Source organism: Pseudophryne corroboree, chromosome 1 (genome assembly GCF_028390025.1).
Source record: "Pseudophryne corroboree isolate aPseCor3 chromosome 1, aPseCor3.hap2, whole genome shotgun sequence".
In the NCBI taxonomy this organism is placed as follows: Eukaryota; Metazoa; Chordata; class Amphibia; order Anura; family Myobatrachidae; genus Pseudophryne; species Pseudophryne corroboree.
In genome coordinates this window covers 813,496,445-813,523,732 of record NC_086444.1, presented here as the reverse complement: position 1 = coordinate 813,523,732, position 27,288 = coordinate 813,496,445, and positions in this window count along the sequence as shown.

Below are 27,288 nucleotides of genomic sequence, written 5' to 3'. Positions count from 1 at the left end.
AGAAAAAAAAACCACGGTTAGGTGGTATATACAATTATGGACGGGCTGCCGAGTGCCGACACAGAGGTAGCCACAGCCGTGAACTACCGCACTGTACTGTGTCTGCTGCTAATATATAGACTGGTTGATAAAGAGATAGTATACTCGTAACTAGTATGTATGTATAAAGAAAGAAAAAAAAACCACGGTTAGGTGGTATATACAATTATGGACGGGCTGCCGAGTGCCGACACAGAGGTAGCCACAGCCGTGAACTACCGCACTGTACTGTGTCTGCTGCTAATATAGACTGGTTGATAAAGAGATAGTATACTCGTAACTAGTATGTATGTATAAAGAAAGAAAAAAAAACCACGGTTAGGTGGTATATACAATTATGGACGGGCTGCCGAGTGCCGACACAGAGGTAGCCACAGCCGTGAACTACCGCACTGTACTGTGTCTGCTGCTAATATATAGACTGGTTGATAAAGAGATAGTATACTCGTAACTAGTATGTATGTATAAAGAAAGAAAAAAAAACCACGGTTAGGTGGTATATACAATTATGGACGGGCTGCCGAGTGCCGACACAGAGGTAGCCACAGCCGTGAACTACCGCACTGTACTGTGTCTGCTGCTAATATATAGACTGGTTGATAAAGAGATAGTATACTCGTAACTAGTATGTATGTATAAAGAAAGAAAAAAAAACCACGGTTAGGTGGTATATACAATTATGGACGGGCTGCCGAGTGCCGACACAGAGGTAGCCACAGCCGTGAACTACCGCACTGTACTGTGTCTGCTGCTAATATAGACTGGTTGATAAAGAGATAGTATACTCGTAACTAGTATGACTATAAAGAAAGAAAAAAAAACCACGGTTAGGTGGTATATACAATTATGGACGGGCTGCCGAGTGCCGACACAGAGGTAGCCACAGCCGTGAACTACCGCACTGTACTGTGTCTGCTGCTAATATAGACTGGTTGATAAAGAGATAGTATACTACTAATATTATATATACTGGTGGTCAGGTCACTGGTCACTAGTCACACTGGCAGTGGCACTCCTGCAGCAAAAGTGTGCACTGTTTAATTTTAATATAATATTATGTACTCCTGGCTCCTGCTATAACCTATAACTGGCACTGCAGTGCTCCCCATTCTCCCCCACAATTATAAGCTGTGTGAGCTGAGCACAGTCAGATATATATATACATTGATGCAGCACACTGGGCTGAGCAGTGCACACAGATATGGTATGTGACTGAGTCACTGTGTGTATCCTTTTTTTCAGGCAGAGAACGGATATATTAAATAAAACAAACAACTGCACTGTCTGGTGGTCACTGTGGTCGTCAGTCACTAAACTCTGCACTCTCTTCTACAGTATCACAGCCTCAGGTCAATCTCTCTCTCTCTCTCTCTCAACCCTAATCTAAATGGAGAGGACGCCAGCCACGTCCTCTCCCTATCAATCTCAATGCACGTGTGAAAATGGCGGCGACGCGCGGCTCCTTATATAGAATCCGAGTCTCGCGAGAATCCGACAGCGTCATGATGACGTTCGGGCGCGCTCGGGTTAACCGAGCAAGGCGGGAGGATCCGAGTCTGCTCGGACCCGTGAAAAAAACATGAAGTTCGTGCGGGTTCGGATTCAGAGAAACCGAACCCGCTCATCTCTAAAAACTACTGCACTAGTGTAAATGCTATATCATCAATTAAAAAAAAACATTATTCATTCTGTAGCATAATATTAAATCTGACCTGGGGGTGCTGCCACAAAATATATTGTTGCCAATATATCGGTATGAGTTTCAAGAAAGGGAAAAAGGATTGCGGTTAGCAGACGCTCAGTGAGTGGGTAAATTGTGTGTGGGATACACCAGCCAATAGTGGTGGTCATTCCGAGTTGATCGCTAGCTGCATTTGTTCACAGTGCAGCGATCAGGCTAAAAAACGGCATATCTGTGCATGCGGCGCAATGCGCACGCGTGACGTACGGGAACAACGAATGATGCAGTTTTGCACAGGGTCTAGCGATGCATTGCAGTCGCACTGGTGGCCGCAGAGTGATTGACATGAAGTGGGCGTTTCTGGGTGGCAACTGACCGTTTTCAGGGAGTGTTCAGAAAAACGCAGGTGTGCCAGGGAAAACGCAGGCGTGGCTGGGCGAACGCTGGGCTGGTGTGTGACGTCAAATCCGGAACTGAATAGTCTGAAGTGATCGCAAGCGCTGAGTAGGTTTTGAGCTACTCAAACTATACAAAAATGTTTGCAGGCACTCTGCGATACAACCGTTCACACCTCTGCTAAGCTAAAATAAACTCCCAGTGGGCGGCGGCATAGCATTTGCACGGCTGCTAAAAACTGCTAGAGAGCGATCAACTCAAAATGACCCCCAGTGTTATCATATATTTTTTTTATTTTTTTTTATTTAGACATCATGGACGTCACAGTTTATGAATGTGTACTCGCGTATTAAGGGGCAAAGTGGAGATATAGGATTCCCAGAGGTTAAAAAATCGATCCACTTGTTTACCTCTATCTACAATAGCCTCCACCCAATCCATCCTGAAAATATGATGTAGTTTATTCAAAAATAATGGTATCTGTGGTGGCGTACTATCTATCCATCCCTGTAGTATCGTCTTTTTTCCAGCCGCACTTAAGGCTATCAGCATTTTCTTACATTCTGATGGCATGCGAAGAGTAGGATCAATGATACCCAAAACTGCCCATTCAGGAGTAAAGAGCACATAGGTTATTAAGTTAGCCTCCGCGTATCTCCTAATGAGATGCCAAAAATATTGCCCAATCGGACATGCCCACAAGCAATGAAAAGTATCAGCCTCACTCTGGTGGCATTTTGGGCAAGAATGTATTTCCGTCGCTCCCATATGGAAGCGTCGCAATGGGGATAGATAAGTGTTATGATACATGTTAAGAAAAATTCAGTATACATGCTTGCTGGGAGGACCTTTTGGGAGTAAAATAGTGCTTTTTCCATAGTTGGTATGGTCAGTTCAGGAAAATGAGCCAACCATGTGGACATACCACCTGTCACAGTAGCGTGATCTAATATTTTTCTCAAGAAAGTATAGTGTATGGAAATGGACTTGTGGCTCGGTACAGGGTGTATTAAGAGGCTATCTAGAGGCTTGGTCCAGTCCCCTTCCGCAAAATGTGTAAGAACATGCCTGACGTAGAATTGTATTTGCAGAAATGGAAGGGGAGACGAAGCGACCACCGCATGTCTCGTTGAAACTTCTGAAAGATTGAGCAGACTCTGGTCTTCCACAGATACCAGTAAACGAATCGATGTTATACCATCCTCCCTCCACATTTTGAAGGGATGGGCAGCCATGCCGTCTAAAAATTCTGGGTTTTTAATTTGGAGTAAGGAGTGGTACGTATTCAATTTCGCACCATGATGCAGTATGTGCCACATTTTCCTAGTAAGACCACAGGAGAGGGTTAGACCTAACATGGTCAGGTATTTCCCAGTCATGTTGGTGAAGAAAACACGTCAAAGCTCCAGTCGATAGGAAGCCCTGTTCGAGGGATGTATTCGTATAGATAGAACTGTTTTGCAACCAATCTCTTAAATGTCTTAGAAGTGCAGCATGATTATAGACTACTACATCTGGGGAAGTTAATACCTCCATTAGATTTAGGTTGAGCAAGTTTACGCAAAGCAATAAGTGCTCGGCCTCCCTTCCATATAAAGGTTCTAATAAGTTTGTTAATATGTTGTGTGTCCTGCTTAGTCAGCAGTATGGGAAGCGTTTGCAATGGGTATAGTATGCGTGGTATAGCCACCATTTTTAGCAGGTTAGCCCTGCCTAGATAGGACAGTGGAAGACGTTCCCATCTCTTAATATCATCAGTTAAAGTGTGTATGGCCTTATTTACGTTGAGTTTATATAGTTCAGAAATGTAGCGTGGCACCATAATACCCAAATATATAATATATATGGACACCCAGTGTAGGGGAAAGTGTGAGGTCCAGCTCGGACACGTCACATTGACATATAGCAATAAAGCTTTAGATTTGTCCATATTAATGCTAAAACCCGATATGTGGCCAAATAATTGGATTTTGTCTAGGATCAAGGTAAGGGAATGTTCGGGGTCAGATATGTAAAGGAGGATATCGTCAGCGAAAGCAGATAATTTGATTTCCTGACCACCCACTTTTATACCCCTAAAAACAGACCATTCCTGTACTGTCCTAAGCAATGGGTCGAGGGCCAAATTAAATAGCAGCGGCGATAGAGGGCATCCCTGACGAGTACCCCTTTCTAAAAAGAACCGTTGGCCCCTGATCCCATTAATTAACAGAGAGGCAGCTGGATTGTTGTAGATGTATCGTATATAGTTAATAAAGTCTGTGCCAAACCCCCTTCTCTCCAACACAGCAAACAAATGTGGCCACAAGACCATATCAAAGGCCTTATTAGCATCGAGGCTAATAACCATATTTGAGTCTGTACATGGAGACTGGGACGCCGCCACCGCCGCTAGAGCCATGCAGATAGCTTTAACCGCATGTCTGCCAGTCACAAAACCCATTTTTGTCATGGTGAGGATATCAGGGAGAATGGATTGAAGCCGCGTCGTCAGTATTTTGGCCAATAGTTTATAGTCTACGTTCAAGAGACTAATTGGCCTGTATGAGGAAAGAAAATTGGTGTCTCTACCAGGTTTAGGTATAAGTGTAATAAACGCTTCATTAAAGAGAGGAGATGGAGAATTCCTCTCATGTATGGCATGGAACAATTCCAATAAGGTGGGGACAAAATGGGCCTGTAGCATGCGGTAGTAATCTCCCGACAGGCCATCTGGGCCTGGAGACTTACCATGAGGTAAATTGGAGATAGCAGTGTTAATTTCCTCCGCCGTTATGTGTCCCACAAGGGCTTCTCTCTGGTCCCTAGTCAGGGGGGGCAGTACCTCATCTGTGAGCAACTGTGTTTGTATATCAGTATCTATTTGTGCCGATCTAAACAAGGATTGAAAATAGGATTGAAATTGTTCCACTATTTCTTGAGACTTAGTGATAACATGACCGGACCTGGGGTGGTGTATTGCAGTTATAACGTGCCGTTTTTTGGGAGGTCGGGAAATGACTGCCAGTAATCTGCCAGCCTTATTGCCCCATCTATAGAATTTATTTTTGGTAAAGTCTAAGGAGTGTTTCGCCTGGGTAGCTAAATAAGTTTCAAGCAGACGCCTAGTCTGTTTGTATTCAGGAGGGTAGTCTCCGTTGGATTAGAAGTATGTGTTCGAAAGGCCATGGACATGGCTGCTTTTAACTCAGTGTATTCCATTTTGGAATCCCTTTTTTTCCGGGTGACATAACTAATAATGTGACCCCTCATCACTGCCTGAGAGGCAATCCAAAAAATGTCAGGTCTATCCCAGTAGTCTATATTTTCATCAATGTAATTGGTCCAATGGTATGTGAGATATAGTTTAAAGTCCTCTGAGTCTGCCAGGTATTGTGGGAATCGCCAAATACGGTCTGTCGAATGCATATGGGGATGGGATAGTGCCAGAGTGACGGGTACATGATCAGAGATCAATATGTCAAGTATATCCACCCCAGCAATCTGGGACATCAGGTCATCGGCAATTAAGAACTTGTCAATACGAAACAATGTTCCATGTGCCAGCGACAAATAGGTGTGCGTCCTGTCGGTTGGGTGTAGCAATCTCCATGGGTCAGAGTGGTCCAAGGAGTCTCGAAATGCCAACAAGTGTCTGCTCTGGGAGTCAGTGGTTCTCGACATAGTCGGCAATCTGTCAACTGTAGGGTTGTACACCATGTTATAGTCTCCACCCACTATCAGGGAATAGTTAGTTCTGCCTAGAAGAATGTGGGTGATGTCCTGAATAAATGTGTGGGTATTAACATTTGGGGCGTATAAGTTGACAAGGGTGAATTTAGAATGAAAAAGCTCTATATCCATTATGATATATCTGCCTTCGGGATCAATAATTTCTGTCAAAACAGTAACGGAGATTTTTTTGGAAAAGTATGGCTACCCCTCTGGCTTTCGTGCGAAAAGGAGCAGCGATACAAGGACCAAGCCATGAAGCTTTCAATACATTTTCCTCGCCTGTCAGCCAGTGTGTTTCCTGTAAGAAGATCACATCTGGGTGAAAGCGCTTAAGGTGCGTGACTACAGGTCGTCGCTTGACCGGGGAATTAAGCCCTCTTACATTCCAAGAAATGAATTGTATTGGTTTCGAGGGTATTATCTCAGATGAGGAAGAAACTGCTGACGGCATAGCTACCCAAGCCCCTCAGGGCAATGAGATATTTGACAGGTAAGCAATAAACTCAAGCGGACAGCGGCGGCTCCCCTCCTAACCCAAGGTCCCCAGGATAGCAGTGATTTCAACAGCATAAACACCAGTGTAACATGAAATGCATAGCACAGTCTTAATATTTGAGATATCAATAGTGAACCATAATGACCCATAACTCTATTTTCTAACATTTTTCTAACAACCAAAACCACGGTGGGCACCAACTAGGCCTAGTGGTGCGCACACTGAACACTAACAAAATAGTTACAAAATTAGTAAGAATGGATACTTATAGTAAATTACAGTATCAACTAGAATATCTGAAAAAAAAGAAAAGAAATATAAGGTAGGTTAACACACATCCGCCCGAGGCGGGAGTACCCGAACCGTTCAACCCATTGCACCCCACCGCCTGATATCCTAATTAATAGGCGACCTTGATGGGGATCTGTAAGTCAGAAAGTGAGACCTCGCCACCTCCGGGTCTGTGTAAAACATCTGATTTCCATTTTCTGAGACCCGCAGTTTGGCTGGGTACAGCAAGGCGAATCGGATATTTTTGCTATGCAAATAGGAACGAACATCAGAAAATTCCTTTCTTTTCTGAGCCACAGCTGCCGAGAAGTCTTGAAATATCAAGATCTTGTGGCCCTTGACTAACATTTCTCTAGTTTTACGGTAAGCTGTGAGAACTTGTTCGTTGGCCCTGTAGTCTAAGTAGCGGGCGATGACTGGTCGGGAACGCTTCCGTGTCCCATCCTGCATCGCTCCCAGCCTATGAGCTCTTTCGATATGTGGGAGTTCAATATCATCTATGATTCCCAACGAGGCTGGGAGGTCTACAGAAAGAAAGGAGGAGAGGGCTGGGCCCGTCAAGGACTCTGGAATACCTCTAAATCTAAGGTTATTTCAACGAGATCTATTTTCCAGGTCCTCAACATTATCCTGCAGTTGTCGTATATATTTATATTGGGATGATACTCCCTCCTGACAGGTTTGGACTAAGTCCTCAGTGTCACCCAGTCTCGTTTCCAATGCGGAAATACGCGTCACATGAGAGTCTATGCGAGCTAAACCCATTTCTAAGCGGGCCTGTAGGTCGTCAAATCGCTTATCAAGCAAGGGCATAAGAAAATCCGAAATTTCTTTGGCTGTCAGGGGTGGGGTTTAGCTAGGTGATTCCGACCCATGCCCAGCTGGGGAGGGTGGGCCTGATTTAGAGGGAACGTCTTTCCCCTTCCCTGCTAGGAGGTGTTGGATTGTTTCGGAGTCATGGCTTTGTCGAGGTATTTATCCATACCCCAGGGAATGAGACGTGGAACAGTTAGTGTCACTTTTAGGTACTGATTCCACAGGTATAGGCAATGATAGTAAAACAGAGGTAATTACATACGAAGCTCGGGCGGAAGTGCGAAACCTGATCAAATTATTTAGAACATACCATAACCTGCGGAAAAGCCCACAGAAAGGCCCCGGCAACAAGCCACAGCAGTCCCCAACTGAGGCGTGAACTTATATCTGAATACAATTTGAAATGTCAAGCAATACAGAATAAATTTATCGAATGAAAATAACAAACGTCACATACAGGTCTCAGCGAATGAAGGAAAGAAGAAAGTTATATCACACAAAATTTGTCGAAGAAGGAAAATAACAAACGTCACAAAAAAGTTCCCTGGAGAGAAGAACAGAGGTATATCACATAGAGACCTTGGTGTATACAAAATAACAAACGTCACATAAGATTCTCCGCAGGAAAAAAGAAATAAAATACAATGTTCGATAAAATATGAAAAATAACAAACAGCACAGATAAGTTCCAAAGGGAACCAGATAAATTTAGGATACGCAATGAGTCAGAAACTGAAAATAAGGCCTGCGGCCGGCAGTCAAATAGGCAAAGTGGAAAGAGAGTAGGATTTGCCGGAGCAGCACCAGCTGGTACCACGTAGTATCCGTTAATGTGGGAGGCCTCCCAGCAGGAGTAAATAGGGGGCAGCTGGGGAAGGTTATGACACAAAAGCGTAAATTAAATAAAATAAATGAAATAACAGTCACAAATGTAGGACCAACAGTAGGTCAGTCCCACTTTGAACAAGGGTCTCAGTGAGCCCTTCACAGCTGCAAAGTGAAATAAAGATAAGCAGCCTGTGTAAAGTTCCCAGCTGGATACAGTTATTGTGGCCACCAGAGGTATAGGGAGGATGGGGTAGGAAAAAAGGGAGTGGGGAGCGGGCAGAAAGAGTTTGAGGGGAAGGGTAAAACACAAGGTAGGGAGGGAAAAGGGTGTTAGTAAGGGTAATTAACAAACACCGGGTAAATAGGAGATGAGATCCAAGGAGAGTGCTGCAGACAGTTTACAGCGACCAGAAACGCCGGCAGGAAGAATTTCTTCAGTGAGGATGGAGGACTCATCCACGGCAACAAACCCAGCCAGCCAGGATCACTTCAGGCGACGTCCGCCCACCAGGTCTCGGTGTCTCAACTCGCAGGGAGAGAGCGTGGCCGGGTAGCAGGGAGTCCACCGGCACCCAGCAGCGGTGGTGAAGCAATGAGCCGGAGTACCACGGGATGGAAGCAAGATGAGGCTCCCAGTCCAGCGACGCCAAGTGCAGCAAGATCAGAGACCAATGCAGGGAGGAGAGAAGCAGGCGGCTCAGGGCAGAAAACACCAGTCAGGTGCGCCCCTCCGTCTCGGGCAGTGCAGCAATCCCGTCCGGCAGGCGCTCCACGGCGGGACCTCCCGCAGCCCGATGGCAGCCACCAGGATTCGGGAGGAGAGGGTCAGGTAAGCAAGCGCAGGGTCTCCCGCGGTCACGGAGGCAGTTCCCGCGGGCCAATCCTCAGCGGCCAAACGGATAGGAACGGACCAACGGACGGAGTTCCACAGCGCGTCCCGCGGTTAAGGGGGGCATCCACTACAGCCCGATCACTCACAGTCGGGAGAAAGGGTCAGGCCATCGGGCACAGGGTAACACGTGGGTAGGGGCACATCCCCTGCGGGCAGCCGTCAGCAGGTCCACTCCAGGAGCCAGCAACCAGAGAGGGGTCGAGAGAGGCAGTGGAGTCGGGTAGGGAGAGTAGCCGGCAATCTGCAGTGAAGGTGAGCGTTCCGTCACGCCAGCTTTTGCGCCAAAGGAGATGCGCATATACAGGCCACTATCAGGGGCCATACTCCGGGGGATATATAGGCTCCAGACGTAATTTTTGTATCTAGGGAATCCACCACACATCAGCTATCCGAGGATACAATCAGATTCTCCAAAAGTAGATTGATAGTGGTAGATGGAGGCAGATTCAGATGATCCTTGTCTGGAGAGAAGTTAAAATGCAGCCACACGAGGTGCCCTGCCCACCGGAAGTCCATATTTATTTTTCTACAGAGCTAATCTACATGTGATGAGCCTGCTAAGCCCATTTAGGAACCAAGTTATTGGTTAGATTTACCGTACAGAACACCACATGCATTGAATTCAGAATTTACTGTATGTCAATAAGAACATAACACATCTTAGGTGGTATTCATTTATTTGGGACAACACACATCTGACACCACAGGAAATATCAATCAAGGTCATAGTACCTGTAATATGAAATATTGATTCTAGATTTACTGCACTATATATGTGGTGCAGTGTGTGGTTTTAACATTATATGTCACACCTTGTCTTTCACTTGTTGTTTGTCATTTTAATATTTCACGGTTATAGGCTTTTTAACACAACATTATTAAAGGTTATATTTTATGTGTATAATTATTAGTGCGCCATTCTAAGACCAATCCTTTTTCCCTTTCTTGAAACTCTTTCTGAATAAATAAAGAGTTAAATAAACAAAATAGGAATTTAATACCTACCGGTAATTACTTTTCTTCTAGTCCGTAGTGGATACTGGGGTCTTGTACTTTAGTACCATGGGGTATAGATTGGGTCCACTGGAGCCTGGCACTTTAAAACTTTTAGTGTGTGTATTTATGTGCTGGCTCCTTCCCTCTATGCCCCTCCTACCAGACTCAGTCTAGGAAAACTGTGCCCGAGGAGATGGATATAATATGAGAGAAGAACAATACAACAGCCTTGAGGCAACAAGCCAACACACAACCCTGAATGAAAGGGGGTCGCTAACCCAAACAGAGGGTAGCAACACCAACCTAAACCGGATAGCACGGTTATCCCAACAATAAAATAGAACCGCAACACCGGTCCAACCAAATACTTACACAGGTAAGCAGGAACGAAGCACTGAGGCGGGTGCCCAATATCCACTACGGACTAGGAGAAAATGGAATTACCGGTAGGTATTAAATTCCTATTTTCTCTTATGTCCTAGTGGATACTGGGGTCTTGTACTATAGTACCATGGGGAAGTGCCGAGCCCCCTGTAAAATCACCTGACCAAACTGAAGGTCATCCTTGGCCAAAGGTATCGAACCTATAGAATTTGATAAATGTGTTCGAACCAGATCAAGTTACAGCTCGGCACAATTGGAGGGCCGAGACACCCCGGGCAGCCACCCAGGAAGTGCCCACCGACCTCGTCGAGTGGGCCTGAATAGACGACGGCAAAGGCAGAGCCGCCAAAGTATAGGCCTGTTGAATGGTCAACCGGAGCCAACGAGCAATAGATTGCTTAGAGGCGGGCCGACCAATCTTGGAGGCATCATAAAGGAAAAACAGCGAGTCAGATTTCTGATGATGGGCCGTCCTTTTGACATAAATTTTAAGAGCTCTGACCACATCCAAGGACTCAGGACCAATGGAAGTGCCAGATAACACTGGAACCACAATAGGCTGATTCACATGAAAAGTTGACACCACTTTCGGCAGAAACTGGGGACGGGTCCTAAGTTCCGCCCTGTCTGCATGAAAAATCAAATAAGGGCTCTTACAGGATAAGGCCCCTAATTGAGAGACACGCCTGGCAGACGCCAAAGCCAATAACATCACCGACTTCCAGGTGAGAAGGGGGGAGCGAAAGATCAGCCAGCAAGGACAAGGGTATTTGCATGGGTATTGACATCTGAAATACAGACACAAGTATTGCCCAGGATATTCCCAATTTATTACCTAAAGACGATTGTGGCCCAACAATACGGTATATAGAAAATGATGCCCATAGCACAAGGGAAGATACTAACATCAGGGAGGGGGGCTTAGTAAGACTTAATAGATCAAATAGGGATATTAGTGAGAAAGGATGTAGTATGTATGATGGGGGCAAAAGGAAGGGAAGAGAATAACAGTCGGTAAGGTTAATTCTAGAAAGGCACTAGAAATTATAGATAAGTTACCAATAAAACAAACAGACAAGGGAGATGCTAAGTTAAATTGTATGCTTGCGAATGCAAGAAGCCTATCGGGTAAAATGGGGGAATTGGAATGGCTTGTATCACAGTCTCAGTATGATATTATAGGTATTACGGAAACATGATGGGACAACTCTCATGACTGGGTTGCAAATTTGGTGAGGGATACATAAGTTATGGTAAGCACTTACCATTGATAACGGTATTTCTCCTAAGTCCACAGGATAACAAATGGATATGATGAAGCGACAGCGGATTTGCACCAATCGGTCAAAGCTTTTCTGGCCTTCCAGCATGCAACGGGCCCATCCATATATCCTCGCCTCCTTGCTCAGGCAAATCAGTTGTATTCCAAATCTCAAGGCAGGAGCATCATGGATAGCCCTAATCAGGCGATAAGAACACACATGCACACCCTTCCATACAAGAAGGAAGAGGTTAGTGAGTAAAAGGATCCTCAAATCAGGTGCGTAAGGGTGGGATCCCTGTAGATCCTGTGTACTTAGGAGAAATACCGTTATCAACGGTAAGTTCTTACTATAACGTATATTTCTCCGGCAGGGTCCACAGGTTATCCACAGGATAACAATGGGATTTCCCAAAGCAATTTAGTGGTGGGGACGCTCCAGATTGGACATGAGAATCCTTCGCCCGAATTCAGCGTCATGAGAGACAAAGGTATCCAATGCATAATGTCTAATGAATGTGTTAATGGAAGACTATGTGGCTGCCTTACATATCTGTTCTGCTGAAGCACCACGTTGTGATGCCCAAGATGGACCTACCTTACGAGTAGAGTGAACAGAGACAGTAGCCGGAACCGGGAGATCAGCCTGAGAAAATGCTTATGAAATTGTCATCCAAAGCCATCTTGCAAGTGTCTGTGCTTATCAGCAGGTCATCCTCTCTTGTGAAATCCATAGAGAATGAAGAGAGAATCTGTTTTTCTGATGGCACTGGTACGATCCACGTAGATCCTTAATGCATGGACCACGTCCAGCGATGCATCTCCCGCAGAAAGGCCCAGTACCTGGAAAGCCAGGACTACAATTTCTTCCTTAAGGTGGAATTTAGACACCACCTTCGAAAGATACCCAGATCTAGTTCTGAGAACTGCTATATCTGGATAAAAAAAAAAAAATCAGAAACGGGGAATGACATGATAATGCCCCTAATTTTGATACTCTTCTAGCCGACGCCATAGCCAGTAGAAAGAGAACTTTATCTGTCAACCATTTAAGATCCACTTTATTAAGTGGTTCAAACAGGGAAACTTGAAGAGCTATGAGGACTAGACTTAAGTCCCAAGGCACTGTAGGAAGAACAAAAGGATGTTGAATGTGCAGCATTCCCCGGAAAAAAAGTATGCACATCCTGTAAATTGGCAATTTTCTTTTGGAACCATACAGTCAATGCTGATACTTGCATTCTAAAGGAAGCCACCTTCAAACCTTTATCCATTCCTGCCTGAAGGAATGTTAAGACCCTGGAAACTCTGAAAGATTCAGGGTTCATTTTCAGTTCACTGCACCAATGAATTATAGGTTTGCCATTTTCGGTGATAAATGCGAGTTAAGGAAGGTTTCCTTGCTCTGAGCATAGTTTGAATTACCTGTTGTGAGAATCCTCTTGACTTCAGGATAGAGGTTTCAAGAGCCATGCCGTCAAAGACAGTCGATCCAGATGTCTATGATAACAAGAACCCTGCATTAGTAGATGTGGACGTTGAGGGAGCAGAAGTGGAACATCCATCGACATCCTCTGCAGAACTGTGTACCAATGCCTTCTGGGCCAAGCCGGAGCTATTAGTATCACAGCACCTTTTCCTTGCTTTATCTTTCTCACCACCCTGGGTAATAGGGTGATTGGAGGAAACACATAAGCCAGATGAAAGTCCCATCTCACCGACAGGGCAACCACAAAGATCGCTCTGGGATCCTTTGTTCTTGCCCAGAATGTGAGTATTTTGTTGTTCAGACGGGACGCCATGAGAGCTATCTCTGGCAACCCTGACTTGTCTACTAGAGTCTGAAAGACCTCCGGGGTGTAGAGCCTATTCACTTGCCTGAATGGCTTGTCAACTGAGAAAGTCCTCTTCCTAGTTTAGGACTCCCGGAACGAACACTGCGGACAAGGCTGGATGATGAAGTTCTGCCCACTTTAGTATATGACTTACCTCCTTCATCGCTTTTTGGCTGTGAGTTTCTCCTTGATGGTTGAGGTACACTACAGCCGTCGCATTGTCCGAGCGGATCTGGAATGGTTTTCCCCGAAGAATGTCCTTTGCCTGAATCAGTGCCATGTATATAGCCCGAAGTTCCAATATGTTTATTGGCAGGCAACTTTCTTCCTTGGTCCATTGCCCCTGAAAACACAACCTTCCTGACACTGCTCCCCAGCCATGGAGACTGGCATCTGTCATCAGAATTTCCCAATCTGATATCCAAAAGGGTCTCCCCTTGTCCAGATGGGATGTCTGTAGCTACCAGGCTAATGCTTCTTATCGTAAGAAACATTGGGGGTCATTCCGAGTTGATCACTAGCTTAAAATGTTCGCTGCGCAGCGATGATGCAAAAAAAGGCACTTCTGCGCATACATATGCGGCGCAATGCGCACGCGCGACGTACTTTCACACAAGGTCTAGCGATGCATTTCAGTTGCACTAGCTGCCGCAGAGTGATTGACATGAAGTGGGTGTTTCTGGGTGTCAACTGACCATTTTCAGGGAGTGTTCGGAAAAACGCAGGCATGCCAGGAAAAATGCAGGCGTGGCTGGGTGAACACAGGGCGTGTTTGTGACGTCAAATCCGGAACTGAATGGTCTGAAGTGATCGCAAGCGCTGAGTAGGTCTGGAGCTACTCTAAAACTGCACAATTTTTTTTGTAGCCGTTCTGCGATGGAAGCGATTGCACTAATGTAAAGCTAATATACACTCCCAGAGGGCGGAGGCTTAGCGTTTGCACGGCAGCGAAAAACTGCTAGCGAGCGATCAACTCGGAATGACCCCCATAGTCTGTGTTTTTATCATCTGATGCAACCCATTCCATTTGATCAGACGCTGCAGAGTCCTCGAGTGGAATTGTGCATACTCCACCCAGAGCCGGCCCTAACCAATATTATGCCCTAGGCAAGATTTTGGCTGGTGCCCCCTAGCACCAGTGGCGTAGGGAGGGCTCCAGGCGCCCAAGACAGTACAGGGTGCCGCAGCTCGACTCCGCCGGAACCTCCGTCTGGCCGCAAGCAGCTCGCAGCTGTCAGTCACTGACAGCTGAAAGCCCGAGCTGCATCAAGTCTCTCCTTCCCCTCCGCTCCCCTCCCTTCTCCGCCGGTCCGTGACTTGCGTGTGACGTCACACGCACGGACGGGCGGAGTCACGGTCAGCAGCAGTCGGGATGCAGGAGCGGGCAAGTGAGTATTTTTTTTGTTATGTTTTTTTCTTTTGTGTTTGCGGCGCTACCAGGGGCACAGCTACTCTGGGCACAGCTACAGGGGGCACAACTACTGGGGGCAAATCTACAGGGGGCACATCTACAGGGAGCACATCTACAGGGAGCACATCTACAGGGGGCACATCTACAGGGGGCACAATTACTCTGGGCCCAGCGACAGGGGGCACATCTACTGGGGGCAAATCTACAGGGGGCACAACTACTGGGGGCAAAGCTGCAGGGGGCACAACTACTGGGTCCATAACTACAGGGGGCATAACTGTGGCCACGCTCCTTCCCTATGAAGCCACGCTCCTATTTTTTGGCGTGCACTATGTTTACCCTATGGGTGTGTGTGGGGGGGGGGTGCCAAAGGAAACTTTTCCCTGGATGCCACAAGGTCTAGAACCGGCACTGGTGGCCCGCCCCCAATTCAGCTACAGGGGAGGGGGCGCCAAAACATACCTTGCTCCAGTCACCATAACACCTTGCTACACCTCTGCCTAGCACCACCGCTGGTTCCGCCTCTGACCTTGCACCTCTTTCCCAGCACCATCACCCCTCGCCCATAGCAGTCCTTATTTTGGTGTTTGTACCCCCTGGGGGTCATTCCGAGTTGTTCGCTCGGTAAAAATCTTCGCATTGCAGCGATTTTCCGCTTAATGCGCATGCGCAATGTCCGCACTGCGACTGCGCCAAGTAAATTTGCTATCCACTTACGAATTTTACTCACGGCATTTTCATCGTTCTGGCGATCGTAATGTGATTGACAGGAAATGGGTGTTACTGGGCGGAAACAGGCCGTTTTATGGGCGTGTGGGAAAAAACGCTACCGTTTCAGGAAAAAACGCAGGAGTGGCCGGAGAAACGGGGGAGTGTCTGGGCGAACGCTGGGTGTGTTTGTGACGTCAAACCAGGAACGACAAGCAGTGAAATGATCGCAGATGCAGAGTAAGTCTGGAGCTACTCAGAAACTGCTACGAGGTGTGTAATCGCAATATTGCGAATACATCGTTCGCAATTTTAAGATGCTAAGATTCACTCCCAGTAGGCGGCGGCTTAGCATGAGCAAATCTGCTAAAATCCACTTGCGAGCGAACAACTCGGAATGACCCCCCCCCTATATTTTAAATAGGAACAGTTTGCAAATTTGGCGCACAGCCCAAAAAGGGGTGTGTTTTTGCTGGCAAGGGGCATGGCCACACAATAACCCCAATTCCAATTACGCCACACAGTACTGCAACTTTATTCACATTTGATCATGCGACAGTGTCCATAATTCATATTACATCCCACAATTGTATCACTTTTCCTTTATTCACATTAGACGACACAGTAGTGCCCTTTCTATATGCAACGCCACATAGTAGAGCACCTTATACACATGTCACACATTAGTAATGCATTTATACACATTCCACACAGTAATACCCCTTACACATATGAGACACCTTATTAATGTCCTCATAAACATAATGTGCCTTACACATTATGACAACCTTTATGAAAGCCCTTTTACACATAATGTCCCTTGTACATATGCCGCACATTATTAATGCCCTTATACACATAATGACACACATAGTGCTCCTTACACATTTGCTGCACTTTATTAGTGCCCCTATACACATAATGACAAACATACAGTAGTACCCTGTTACACATATGCCGCACATTATTAATGCCCTTATACACATGACACAGATAGTGCCCCTTACACATATGTTGCACATTATTAATGCATTTTTACATGACACACATAATGTTTCTTACACATATTCCGAACACTACTGCACAACCGACCCACTCACATGCACACAGCACTCACACTGCCACTAACACTGTAACCTCTGCCTCTGCTTGGATACAGATGTGTCCTCATAAATCTTGCCTCAATCCTATCATCGGGCACACATTCTTTTTTTTTTTAATGAAAATGCATCTTATTTGCATTGCTATGTGGCTAGGATGCACAATCAGCTTCTGCGGCTGTATCTGCATATGAAATGCTACACACAGAATATACGCATGCCGCATATCATTTTAATCAGCAGAAGCTGCTGATGTCCCTAGGAATATCAAATGCCCTAGGCAATTGCCTAGTTTGCCCATGCCTATGGCCGGCTCTGACTCCACCATGTCGAATGTTGACACCATCAAACCCATCACACGCATTGCTGCGTGAATGGATACCTTTTGACTGTGTAACAAGTCCTGAATCCTTGACTGGACCTTGGATATCTTGTTCAGAGGTAAAATTACTCTCTGAAGACTTGAATCCAGTACAGCCCCCAAGTGAATCATCCGTTGTGACGGAACCAGTGACGATTTTACCATAAGCCAGCCGTGGTTCTGCAGACACGTTATTGTCTGTTGCAGATGACATAAAAGCAATTCCTGCGTCTATGCCAGGATTCAAAGATTATCGAGGTATGGAAATATTCTTATCTCCTGCTGGCGGAGATAAGCTGCCATTACCACCATAATCTTGGTAAATACTCTGGGAGCTGTGGCTATCCCAAAAGGTAGGGCCTGGAACTGAAACTGCTGTTGGAGGATAGCGAACCTGAGATAGCACTGATGGGACAGTGCTATAGGAACATGTAGGTAAGCATCCTGTATATCCAGGGATACCATATAATCCCCTGGCTCCATGGCTCAAATGATGGAACGTAACATCTCCATGTGAAACCGAGGTACCCAAATGTATCTGTTCAGTACTTTGAGATTGAGAATGGGCCGAAATGACCCATTTGGCTTCTGAACTAAAAACAGGTTGGAGTAAAAACCCTGTCCTCTTTGTGCAGGAGGAACTGGAATGACTACTCCTGACTGAAGCAATTTCTGAACTGCTTCTAATAAAGCCCTGGCCGTCGTCTCTACCCGAGACGGGCTGGTACAAAAAAAACCTTCGAGGAGGGTGTTTCTTGAAGGCAAAAACATAACCTAAAGATACCGCTTCCTGCACCCAGGCATCTGTTGTAGACTGCTGCCAGATCTGTGCATGGCCTTATGACTGCCCCAGACAGGGAAAAAATGTTTTTTAAAAAACCATCCATTCGCCTATCCGTGACATCATTTAATGATGTTGAAGGCAAAGGTAATGTAGATTTTCGCACTAATCGAATTACATGAGTATCTACTTTAGGAGCCACCTTCCCTTTTTAAGCAATTCCCAGCTGGAAGAGGATAAATGGAATTCCATTTCCTATGAATTCTAAACTTCTTATTGGGCGTAGCCCAAGCCTCTTCCATAATTTCTGTCAGCTGATCTGTCCCTGGAAACTCAGTCTTAGCTGTTTTGGGACGTTTAAACACAGGTGCCTTGGTTTTTAACACAGGCTCTGCTGAATCCTCTAAGGATAGAATAGCTTCCATTGCTTTAATTAACTCAGCTATATCCACTGAGCTGAGACCTTCCTTTTCCTCTTCGTATGCCGAAGTAGAATTAATTGAGCTTTCATCTTCCGATGAATCCTCATCTGCATCATGTGTAGCCTGTGAGGGTGAAGATTTACTTACCACCGGCTTATTAGCTTTCTTTTGAGAAGCTTCTGCTGGAAGTGATACACCATAGGTGGGGAGCTGCATATAAGGGTTAATAGTGTAACCTATCCCTGTACAGGAGTTGGAGAAATTATCCTATCATCTATACTGGATAAAGTCTGTGCAAATATAGCACAAGGTGGATCCATCTGCACCTGAATCTGCCTTGTATTTTCCATTAATCCCTGGTGAAAGCTAAAACAATTTGCACACAAACCATCCTGAACCAGATCTGAGAGGATAACGCAGCTATGCAAGACAAACATTATATGAGTGTTGGTGTTGCTGTGAGTGTACCTTCCTCACCTTTGCCGCTCTTAGACATGATAAATAATCAACACTTCCACAGTGTACTACACAAGGTGTGACTGTAATCACTTTACATTTCTTAAAATGATATACAATCTGTCCCTAACCATGCACCAGCATTGAGGATCGGCATAAACAAACCGACAGAAATATAGTGAAGTCAGCAATCACACTAGCAGTCAGTCACATATTATACATTAGTATAATAAGCAATATGAGCACATCATCTACTACAACGACATTTTAAGCATGTAGGAGAACATATTACTTCATCATGTTTAAACAGATCTAACGTATTCAGATGCAATGCGAAAGAAACCACAGTAAATGTATACAGACTCATATGCAATAGGCACTTATCTAACTAATCGTACTCAAGGGGTAGATAGAGACTTAGTGCTGTATAACCCGGACTCAGTAGAGTGGGATACAGGGAGACTCACCTTGCTTCCCGGACCGATCAATACATTAGCGAACATTGAGTGGATCCAGACGTTACTAGTGTACACTGCCACTCCATGAACCTACGGTATAGTGAACACAGATGCTCAGTGAACACGGATGCACTAATCACACAGTCGCCTATGCTGCGACTGGGTCCCCATCGTGTACAGTGTCGGGAGAGGGAACCAGTTCATGGCGGGAGACTCGGGGGAAACTGGTCATGAACCGGGGGGGGGGGGGGGACGACGAGGAGAGCATCTGACGCCCTACTGCTGACATCAACCCTAGGGATTGCGGCCTCATACTAATCATGGAGCCTCTGATCCCTAAGGCCTAGCGCTGGTGCACTCGAGGTGGCAGCCATGTCAGCGACTGTTTGTTGGTCTCCTCCCAAAACAGTGCGGCTGTGTCCGTATTCCCCTTCTAAGCAGAACCAATGCCTTACCTTCTGCCCATGCTCCGGACACAGCCGGTTAACGTCTGTTAGACCTGCTAGCATATCCGACACAGACGCCCGCTGAAACAGCACTGTACTCATGGGTAAGCGTTGTCGTGACCCAGCAGAGAGTTGTTGGAGTGACTCTTTCTAAGGTACATATAAGACGCTGTTTAGAAAGATCACTCAGAAAAATCGTAAGACTATAAAAATAAAATAAGAAAGCTTAGGGCTGCTAAAAATCAGCAGCCCTCTGACCATGGTCTGGCTCCTGCCGCACCAAACAAAAAACTGATTTGCCTAAGCAAGGAGGTGGGCATAGGCGGATCCAGGGGGAGGCACTCGAGCCCGTGCCCCCCTGGTCGTTTCTGACTTCTTTTTTTTCAAAAGGAGAATAGCAGCACTACTGCTATTTCCGTCAGTCAGATTTGATAAAAGAGTCGGCAGGCACTAGGACCCACCACGGCTCTAACAGCAAGTCTGTGTGGTAACCAATGGGGAGGCTGGAGCTGCAGCTACAACCTCCCACTGCTCACACCGCAACCTACCTCCCCCACTCCAGCCGGCCAGAGTCCAGCCCAGGCGCAGGGTTTAAATTCCAGCATCGAGTAAGACTGTTACTTATGACGGCGCAGAAGGCTTCATTAGCCCTCACTGCACCGCACAGTTTCCCAGCGCTTCCTCCTCCACTTCCTTTGCCACCATGCTAGGTGCAGTCAAACTCAGCTCAGCTTTGAGAAGGCGGCCTGTGTGATTGTGACAGGGCTGTCCTGCAGAAGTCTTATGCTGCTTGTTGGCGATCCAGCTGGCTGCTTCTGCTAATCAAAGATGGTCAGTTCGTGTCCTGCAGTCTGAGTCTCAGTGCAGTGCCCAAAACAAGGTATGCTATACCTGCCACCACCAACTAAAATCTTTAATAATTATATTGTGCTGGTGTGCCTTCCAGGCTCCCATAACTAATGGAACAGGTGATCACATTTCAAGGCCCAATCAGCCTTTCCATCAGTGTGAAACAATGGCAATAAACCAGGATGCGCTCCTACAGACAATAATTACCTGATGGCGTATTCTGTAAGGCCACGCCCCCTGTGATACCACACCCCTTCTCTGGGAGCATGCGTGCCTTAGGTACATGTAAATAAAACTTACCATTCCACTATCATGGTGCCCCCCTTTCATTTTCTTCTGGATCCGCCCCTGGAGGCGGGGATATATAGACCGGCCCGTTGCATGCTGGGAGGCCAGAAAAGCTTTGACCAATTGGTGCAAATCCTCTGTCGCTTCATCATATTCCATTGTTAGCCTGTGGATAACCTGTGGACCCTGCAGGAGAAATTCTCTTTTCAGAAGGGACAGAGTTACCAAAAGGGGAGGAGGGGTATGTCTCTTTGTTAAACCATCTCTAAAACCAATCTTAATAGATGGTATTTATGAGGGTGCTGGAGATAACGTGGAGTCGCTATGGGTTGAGATCACAAGTGGGGGCATTGAAGTAAAGAAACTAGTCATTGGCACGTGCTACAAGCAACCGGATATTAGCGTTCATGACGAGGAACAACTTTTACAACAAATTGAAAGAGCTGTGGGATTGGGGAACATCCTAATGTTAGGTGATTTTAACTATCCTGATATACAATAAATTGGAGTAACGATTCATGTGTAAAAACTAGGAGCAGCGGGTTCTTAAATATATTAAAGGATCAATACTTGACTCAATTAGTCGAGGACCCATCTAGAGGTAAAACTATTCTAGACCTAGTTAGTACCAATAATGTGGACATTATATCAAACTCTAAAGTTGGGGAGACCTTGGGAAACAGTGATCAATATATGATCACATTCGACATCAGTTTCAAGAAACATAGCTATAAGGGAGCAACCAAAACATTTAACTTTAGAAAAGCTAACTTCAATATGCTGAGAAGGGCGCTATACGACATTGACTGGGAAATTTTGTTTCAAGGCAAGGACACATCAGAAATCTTGGATGCTTTAAAATGGTTGCTTGAAAGCAATATTCACAAATTCATTCCCATGAGCAGTAAACGCAGGTGTACTAAGCACAAACCAATGTGGCATAATAAGGAGGTCAAGGAAGCAATGGCTAATAAGAGGCGTGATTAAAAATATTTAAGTCTAATGGAGAGGAGGATTCATTCCGGTATTACAAGGAATGCAATAAAAGATGCAAACAAGTAATAAGAGCAGCTAAAATTGTAAATGAAAAGCAAATCGCTATAGAGTAAAACTAATCCTAAAAAGTTTTATAAATATATAAACAGTAAAAGGTTAAAGAAGTAGAATGTAGGCCCATTAAAAGATGAATTGGGAGCTTTGATAAATGACGACAAATGAAAAGCGGAAATATTGAACAACTTTTTTTCCTCAGTATTCACCAGGGAGGATGAGCCGGAGACAGTAGTGCATAGCGACAGGGAAGATAATGACTCATGGCTTGATGCTTGCTTAAGTGAGGAAGTAGTCCTGGAGAGACTAAGCAAGGTAAAGATTAATAAATCACCAGGCCCAGACGATTTTCATCCGAGGGTTATTAGGGAGCTTAGGGTCACAGCTAGCAAAACCCCTATACTTGATTTTCCATAGTTCAATTATATCAGGCATGGTACCAAAGGATTGGCGCATAGCTGAGGTAGTGCCTTTATTTAAAAAGGGAACAAAAAGTAATCCTGGAAACTATAGACCAGTTAGTTTAACATCTATAGTGGGTAAAATTTTGGTAAGGCATTTTGAGGGATATCATAGAGGAGCACCTACAGGCTACTAAATTTATTAGTAAAAGTCAGCATGGGTTTGTAGGGACAGATCATGTCAAACCAACTTAATTAGCTTCTACGAGGAAGTGATTGAGAATCTTGATCAGGGAAAAGCAGTAGATGTGGTGTATTTAGATTTTGCAAAAGCCTTCGATACAGTGTCTCAAAGGAGACTGATCAATAAATTAAGGGAACTTGGAATATACTATTTGTAGATGGATAAGAAATTGGCTGGATGACAGAGTACAACGAGTAGTGGTCAATGGGATGTTCTCCAGCTGGGCACCAGTAGTCAGCGGAATACCACAAGGGTCCATTCTTAGCCCACTGCTGTTCACTATATTTATCAATTATCTAGGAATAGGCCTGGAAAGTACAGTGTCAATCTTTGCAGATGATACTAAACGGTGTAAGGTAATTAATTCAGAAGGCGATGTGGAGTCTCTACAGAATGACTTATTTAAACTTCAAACCTGGGCGTCTAAATGAAGAATGAGGTACAATGTAGAAAAATGCAAAGTTATGCATTTTGGGACAAAAAACACACTTGCATCCTACACTCTAGATGGGGAAAATATAGGGGTAACTATGGTGGAAAAGATTTGGGGGCCCTCATAGATAATAGGCTTAATAACAGTACACAATGTCAAATTGCAGCAAAGAAGGCAAGTAAAGTGCTTGGGTGCATTAAACAGGGCATTGAGACAAGGGATGAGGATGTAATCCTGCCACTGTACAAATCATTGGTACGTCCGCACCTGGAATATTGTGTTCAGTTCTGGGCACCGTATTATAAAAAAAGATATCGGGGAGCAAGAAAAAGTTCAGAGAAGAGCTACTAAATTAATTAAAGGGTTAGAAACACATATAAATATGTATACACTAGAAAAGAGGCGATTAAGAGGAGACATTAATAATATCTTCAAATATGTAAAGGGTTATTACAAGGAGCTAGCAGCGGATTTGTATATTAAAATAACTCTGTATACGACGCGTGGGCACTCGCTGAGGCTAGAGGAGAGAAAATTCCGTACACAACGTAGGAAAGGGTTCTTCACGGTAAGGGCAATTAAGATTTGGATCTCCCTGCCGGAGAAGGTATTAATGGCAGACTTTGTAAATGCATTTAAAAACGGATTGGACAAATTTCTAACTGGAAAATTTATCCAGGGCTATAGCATTTAACATATTGACATTAAATTATCTGGGAGTGGTAAGATTGATAAGTGTCAGTTGGTACTAGACCATTACTCCAGCAGGCGCATTATAATATGAACAGCTTAACACAGAATACAGGTTGAACCCGATGGGCATTTTGCCTCTTTTCAACCTCACTGACTATGTAACCCTATGTAAGGGTTCAAACCAATCCGATTGGAGAAAAGACAGAACCACATTGAGGTCCCATGGAGCCGTGGGAGGTACAGAGGGCGGTTGCATATGAAGAACACCCTTCAGAAAAGGGCAAGCTGTTTCTGGAAGAAAATAGAGAGCGTCGAAATCTGGACTTTGATGATCCATATCCACTCCTGCTTGCAGGAAAAGTAGAAAACGACCAATTCTAAATTCCACGGGAGAAACCTTTCTACTTTCACACCAGGAAACATACTTCTTCCAGATACGATGATAATGTTTTGACGTAACCATCTTCCTGGCCTGGACCATGGTGGAAATAACCCGAGAGGGAAGACCTTCTCTCGCTAGAATCTCCCGCAACTTCCAAGCCGTCAAATGTAGTAGCTGTAAGTCTGGATAGACAAACGGACCTTTCTGAAGAAGATCGTCTTGGAGTGGCAGAGGCCAGGTATCCTCCAGAGTCATGGCCAGGAAGTCCGAGTACTATGCTCGTCGAGGCCAATCCGGTGCAATTAGAATTGCCAGAATGCTTTCCCTTCTTAGCCTTTTTAGCACCCTTGGCAACAGTAAAGGAGGGAATGGGTACAAATACTGGTACGTCCACGGCACAGTCAGTGCGTCCACAGATACAGCTTGCGGATCCCTCATTCTGGAACAGTAACAGCATAACTTCTTGTTGAGACAAGAAGCCATCAAATCTATCTGCAGACAGCCCCACCGGTGAATTAGTTGTTGAAACACCTGGGGATGTAGGCCTCATTCCCCCAGATGAAAGTCGTGCCTGCTGAGGAAGTCTGTTCCCAGTTGTCCACTCCTGGAATGAATATGACTGAGATGTCCCTTGCATTGGCCTCCGCCTAGAAGAGGATTTTTGACACTTCTTGCATCGCCGCTCTGCTTCTTGTTCCCCCTTGTCGGTTTATGTACCCCACCGCCGTGGCGTTGTCCGATTGAACCTGGATCACTCGACCCTCCAGGAGATGGGAGGCTTGTAGAAGGGCACTGTAAACTGCCCTGAGTTCCAGGATGTTTATCGATAAAGTCGATTCCTGAACTGACAACAACCCTTGGAACTGAGCCCCTTGGGTCACTGCTCCCCAACCCCGGAGGCTGGCATCCGTTGTCAGTAGAATCCACGAGTGGATATTGAAACATCTGCCCTCTACCAGGTGAGGAATTTGAAGCTACCATAATAGAGAAATCCGAGCTTTTGGAGACAGTGCCACATCCTGATGCATATGCAGGCGAGAACCCAACCACTTGTCCAGCAGATCCAGTTGAAATGGCCAGGCATGAAACCCGCCGTATTGGATTGCCTCATAAAAAGCCACCCTCTTGCCCAGTAATCTGATGCAAAGATGTATAGACACCCTGCGAGGACTGTGCACCGAGCGGACCATAGCCTGGATAGCCGAGGCCTTGTCCATTGGGAGAAACACCTTTTGAGATATCGTGTCTAGTATCATGCCCAGGAACCGAAGATGCTGGGTTGGTTCTATGTGAGATTTTTGGAAATTTAAGATCCACCCATGATCCACAAGTAGGCAGGTAGTCAGATCGAATTTGAAAACCCGCACATATGGGTTGAGAGACTTCAGATTCAAGATGGGGCACACCGAACAGTCAGGTGTTGGAAAGACAAAAAGACTGGAGTAAAAACCCCTGTTGTATAACGGAGGAGGCACAGGAACTACCACCCCTGTCTGTAAAAGTTTTTGAATAGCCTCTTGCAAGGTAACTTTTGCTGCAGGAAAAGCTGGTAAGCCCGACTTGAAAAACCTTTGAGGAGGGAGTGTTTGGAATTCCAGCCAGTACGCGTGTGAAATGAAGTCCCTCACCCAAGGATCACGGTAGGACTCCGACCACACGTGGACAAAGTGTTGAAGGCAAGCACCTACCTGAAAGTCGCCTTGTTGCTCTCGCCAACTGTCATGCAGATGGTTTAGCGGTAGGGAATCTGGTGGTCTGGTCCAGGGAGACAGCAGGTGCAGGTTTACGGGACTTACTACGAGATGCTCTGGAAGTGGTGGAGACCCCTCAGCCGCCGCCTCTGAACCTTGCCACATGAAAGGACTGCAAGGAGGGTCCGGTCTAAGAACATCTAACAGGTGTCTCAGCCAACGGCAGATCGGTAGACTTACCTGCCGTTGCTTGGGAGATCCATGTATTCAATTCCTCTCCAAACAAGGCATCAACTGTAAAGGGAAGATTTTCTACACCTTTTTTGGAATCAGCGTCCGCCGCCCATTGGCGTAACCACAGAGCTCTGCACGCTGAGACCGCCATAGCAGTAGTGTGGCCATTAATGTTACACAACTCCTTTATAGCCTCGCTCATAAAATTTGCAGCATCCTGTATATGTTGCAACAGAGTAACTACCTCATCCCGGGTAAGAGAGTCTAAACCATTAGTAACATTATCGGACCACTTTACCACAGCCCTGGAGATACACCAGCAAATTATTGTGGGGCGCTGTGCTGCGCCTGCTGCCGTATAAATGTCCTTGAGCATTGTCTCAATTTTATGGTCAGCAGGCTCCTTCAGGGATACAGCCCCAGGGGACAGGCAGTACAATCGACCAGACAGACAGACATATCGACCGATGGGGGTTTTTCCAAGACCTTCCTATCCTCATCTGGAAGTGGAAAAGTAGATAAAAACCTCTGAGGAATTTTAAATTTTCTTATCAGGGTTTTACCAAGCCTCCCTGGCCAAGGAATTTAACTCTTTAGACACCGGAAAGGTAGCTGAACTCTTGTGTCTTAAATTAAAGTATTCCTCCTCATCTGGTTCCGCCTCCGGGTCCGGTATGTGAAGGACCTCTCTTATAGCAAAAATTAGAGCCTCCACCCCAGGGGACAGAGAGCTGTCCTCGTCCATATCATCATCATCCACATCTGGCTGATCAGAATCAGAATCGGACTGTAAAACCTGTGGCAGTGAGTGTTTGTCTGAAGCCACTAGAGGGCCTGTGAAGCCTTATTGGAATCTGCTGCCTTAGCTACATAATCAATTGAGGGTTTTAACACCTGTCTCTCCCTTTTAGCTGCAGCTAGTTCAGAACAGACATTGTGAATCATGCGCTTAAAGCAGGTGCCTGTGAGCTAGGCCCTTAAGGAGACAAGGAACATTGCTCACATATGAGAGCTGAAGACATAGTAGAGTTACAAGCAGCCCACATAACCAAGTCTTCAGACATTATACAGTAAACAACAGCGCAGCCCTTTGCCCAACACCCCACACAGACCCTAGAGAGCCCTTTGTAGTAACACTGAGGAGTGGAGCCAGCACACAGAACACAGAAGCACAATGTGTGAAAATAAGTGTATGTAAAATCAGTCCAGTGGTGTTACCACTGACACGCTCCCCCCTGTCTATGACCCCCT